The 4821-nt window shown below is 43.7% G+C and overlaps 1 protein-coding gene across 14 annotated transcripts in view; it reads right to left on the bottom strand.

The window, feature by feature from the left end:
* GTF2B (general transcription factor IIB) overlaps positions 1-4821 on the bottom strand; it is an 87191-nt gene that overhangs the window by 68620 nt on the left and 13750 nt on the right. The window lies entirely within an intron of this gene.

Below are 4821 nucleotides of genomic sequence, written 5' to 3'. Positions count from 1 at the left end.
CCCAGTGATGCATGCAATTCTTGATTTGCAACCCTCAGGTCTTTTGCAAGGAAGGCAGGCTTTCTTCCCCCTTCCGCTTAGTGCTTTACCATACTCACCCGGGATCTTCACAAGTGGGGCCATAGTAGCTATCTTGTCTTTACCACTTTCCAGGAGTTCCCGATGTGGTGCAGAAGGTTAAGACCCTGACTGCAACTGCTCAGGTTGCAGCAGAGGTGCAGGTTCAACCCATGGCCCAGCACAGTAGGTTAAAGATCCAGCACTGCTGCACCTGTGGCTTGGATTCCATCCTTGGCCCATGAACTTCCATATTCTGCAGGTGCGGCCATAAAAGGGGAAAAAAACAAAAAACAAAACAAAAACTCCAAAATTCACTATATTCTCTGTTTTTTTTTTTTTTTTTTTTTGCTTTTTAGGGCTGCACCCATGGCATATGGAGGTTCCCAGACTAGGGGTCTAATCGGAGCTACAGCTGCCAGCCACAGCCACAGCCACACCAGATCCGAGACACGCCTACAACCTACACACCACAGCTCACGGCAACGCTGGATCCTTAACCCACTGAGAGAGGCCAGTGATCGAACCCACAACCTCCTGGTTCCTAGCCAAGTTCGTTAACTGCTGCGCCACAACGGGAACTCCTGTTTTGTTTTACTGATTCAATTTCCTAGAATGTTAAGTCAGCCAGCTGCTACCTAAAACAGTTCTACTGGGTTTTCTTCTTGTGCTATCTTATTCTTTCTGATCACATTTAATAGAAACATTAAAGAAGCTTTATTTCATTAATCACAAAAATCAGTTATTTTCGACAACTTTTTTCTAAGTAAACTCTGTCAGGAGCAGAATTTTCTGTGAGGTGCAAAGGACCAATGTCCTCTCCACTGCAGTGTGTGCTCACAAGCCTGACGCTGACTGTTAGGCTCATTCACCCTGTAATAAAGGATTATCAGTCCAAGACCAGTGGGGGCAATGATGCTGGAAAACCTTTCGATCCAGCCCCACGAGTACGCTCAGCCTCTGGGGGGTTCACAAAGCCCTGGCAGACAGTGGATAACCCAAACAAAAACAAACTCCCAGTATGATTCCAAAAATGGATTAGGAACGGAGTTCCCCTCATGGCTCAGTGGTTAACAAACACAACTAGCAATCATGAGGTTGTGGGTTCGATCCCTGGCCTCGCTCAGTGGGTTAAAGATGCGGTGTTGCCGTGAGCTGTGGTATAGGTTGTGGATGCGGCTTGGATCCCAAGTTGCTGTGGCTGTGGCGTAGGCCGACGGCTACAGCTCCAATTAGACCCCTACCCTGGGAACCTCCATAAGCTGTGGGAGCAGCCCAAGCGATGGCAAAAAGACAAAAAAACAAAAAAAACCAAAATGTATTAGGAACAATACAAGTAGGTTTGCAATCAAAGCAAAAATAGGGACTTGAACAAAACAGACCTTTCTCAGATTGACAGTCCACAGTTACGGACTCAACCAGCAGGCGCTGCTACAAGGAACGGTCAGGCAGAGGGAGAGAGATTAGAAGCAAGGCCCTTTTCCGTACAGTTTAAAGGATACAGCAAAGAAAGAAAGACAAATTAGACATTAAACCTCCTCACCACGCAAGCTATAAATGGAAAATACAGCTAAAGGTACCCTGCCGTACAATGCCAGAACCGTGCGGCCTATGGTGGCGATGCTAACCGTGCAAGGGAACACTGCGACCGACCAAAGCAGCCAGGAAGCCAGCGCCGCAGAGTTTGACTTTCTAGCCTGACCCAGACTCTCAGGATGTTTTTTTCCGTTTCTTAGGGTAAATTAAAATAAAGGAATTTTTAAAAAGGGACTATTGAAAGGAACTGCCCAGAATATCAATTCTTTTTGCCATCTTTCTAGAAATTGATCTTATTTAAGCATTTGGCATACAACCTGTAGTAGTGAATTCAGAAGTAAGAATCTTAGAACAATATTTCCCAAGCTATTTGTTTTCATAGGCTAGATTTATCTAAAACCATTTAGTTTAAAAATTACAGAGGTTTTCAAAATGCGCTAGGTCTAAAACTTCAATAATCAGAATGTATTATTATTCAAGATGGGCAAATCCAAAGCACTGGATTTTTTAAGGAAAAAAAATCAAGGTGCTCTGGAAGACTGTTTAAGCCAGCTCCCTGTGTGCGGTACACGGAAGGCCCCCGGTGAAGTGCATCACTCGCTTCCACGCCTCCCTCAGTCACCCACCCTTCCGACCAGCCCCTCTCAGATTTCAAGGAAACCTGATTTTCAGTCTAGGGTCACCATACATTCTTATCAGAAATCTTGCAGTAAGTGTAACTTTGAAGGGATACTTAACAAAGAAATACTATTAATAATACAGCCAGTCTCTAAATCAGTTTACGCTCCCATAACGTAAACTGGGCAGGAACTCAAAATGAATTATCTATCCCCTAGAAGCAAACCATTGCTATGGTTAATTTCCCAGACAAGCCCATAAAGCCCATCATTTTATCCATGATGTTTTTTTAAGTATAAAAAACAAAAAAAACCTGTACAACAGTGTAATGACCATTTGGAAAATAGCTTCTAAAAGAAAATAAAGGTTCCACCCCTGAGCATATGGATAGACCCTGCTCTGCTGAAGTGCAGGCAGGTCCGCACATCTCAGCTAAACAGCCCTGGCTGTGACAGAAGCTGCATCACAACTCAGTCACAACACGTCTAGTCACTGAGGTACTGACACTCTCAGGCCTCGATCCTAAGGCACATGCGGCTTCTTCCCTCTGCGTGGAATGACTCTGACTTTCCCTCCATAACCCTCACTCATTCTTTTTGTTTGTTTGCTGTTGTCCTTGGTGTTTGGTCTTTTTAGGGCCGCACGTTTGGCATATGGAAGTTCCCAGGCTATCGGAGCTACAGCCACCCGCCTACACCACAGCCAGAGCAACTCGAGATCCAAGCCGCGTCTGTGACCTACACCACAGCCCACGGCAACGCCGGATCCTTCACCCACTGAGCGAGGCCAGGGATCGAACCTGAAACCTTATGGTTCCCAGTTGGATTCACTCCCGCTGCGCCACAGTGGGAACTCCCGACCAAAGGCTTTTAAGTACAACAGATCTGGATTTCAGTGTCTGTGTCATGTAACTTGGATGTGGAATCCTGAGCCTCAGTTTCCCTTCCCATAAAATGCAAACTACCTTTTCAAAACATGGTTGTATTAACCAAGTACAATTAGTGGCTCTCTCATGCTTAAGAGGAAGTAGCATCCAAATTAAAAATTCTCAACTAGGCAAAAAGGTTGTCTCTGAGGGCTAACCAGCGATGACAAACCAAGAACTTGCAAGTGAATAAAAATATCCCTTAATTTAAAATTACAACTTGGTCATATTAAATTAAAGCTGAAGATTTTCCTTTAGGAAAGGCTGCTAATGCAGATTTACAGACGTCAACCCATAATGTTTAAAACACAACTTCAGCATTAAATATTCTAGACCCACAGCAATCACTCCAACATACTCCGCAACTGACCTGTAGGAAGATGGGCGTCTCTGACTTAGAATCACTTTTTTTCTACAAGGTTAAGAAAAAAGCAGTATTTATATGCCCAAACTATGTATCACTGAGATCTCATAACGAAACTACACTATACGTTATCATCTCACTTACCTCTTTAACAATTCCTAACAAATCTGAGATGTTCGGTACATGCCCTTTTGGGAGGGGGTGTGGTACTTATTTTTACACATAAAGGAAGTTAAGCTTGGAAAGATGATGTAGCTTGACCTTAGTGACATATTTACGGTCTGTAACTAGTAGAGCCAAGCCCAGACTCCAGGGCCACTGACTCCTAGTTACCCTCGGACACACGTGGACATCTGCCCCACAGGAATCGGTCATAGAGGTCTGGGGACATGGGAAAAATGAAAAACCTAAAAGCACAGAGACCATATGGCAAAGGGTAAAGTTAACAGTATAGATGTGTGTTTCTTAACAAGTTACCAATGTGTGACCTTAGCTAGACTATCTGGAACTGGGGCCTGGAATCTTTTGAAACATCTTCTTTGATTGATTTTTTTTTAGGACCACATCCATGGCATACGGAGGCTCCCAGGCTAGGGGTCAAATCAGAGCTACAGTCTCCGACCTACACACCACAGCTCACAGCAACACCGGATCCTTAACCCACCAAGCGAGGCCAGGGATCGAACCCGCAACCTCACGGCTCCTAGTCGGGTTCATTTCTCCTGCGCCATGATGGGAACTCCTGGTTGATTCTTCAGGCACATTCACTTTCATGCCTCAGATTCCCTGCTATAAACAATGCCCAGAATGAAGTTAGCACAAGAAGGTCAAATTGACTCATTGTTCTCTTTCAAATTCATCCAAACAATTATCTGGTATTTTCCTTGTATTACTTTAAGAACAATGAAATAACTCAGTTTTAAATGGTACACAGAAAGTGGCTTAAGCAGAAATGATACTACTAGTTCTATACAACATGTTATAGCTAATCCTAATTTATAAAAGTCCTTATAAACAATTTCCTGTTTTAATAGCTATGAGAGCAGCTTACTAACCTCATGCTGTGCAGCCTGTAAATCATGTATAAACAATGTACAAGGTCAGATTTATGAGCAAGCTGATCATCTAAACATGATTATACTGCCACCTAGCGCTCACCTTTTAAAGTGACACAACACACAGATTTAGGGGAGGGGAAAAAACCCCAAACCCACAGTGCTATTAGAGCCAACAGTTTCAAGGCAGAAATGACGAAGCTTTGCTCTAAAAATTGGCCCTATTTTAGAGCTCATTTCCAATATCTTAAGGATCACTGATGAGA

This window comes from Sus scrofa, chromosome 4, assembly GCF_054392235.1.
Source record: "Sus scrofa isolate SSC_HxYL_T2T_F1_AM1 chromosome 4, Sscrofa_HxYL_maternal_Yorkshire_Landrace_v2.0, whole genome shotgun sequence".
Classification (NCBI taxonomy): Eukaryota; Metazoa; Chordata; class Mammalia; order Artiodactyla; family Suidae; genus Sus; species Sus scrofa.
This window is presented reverse-complemented; position numbering and strand designations above follow the sequence as displayed.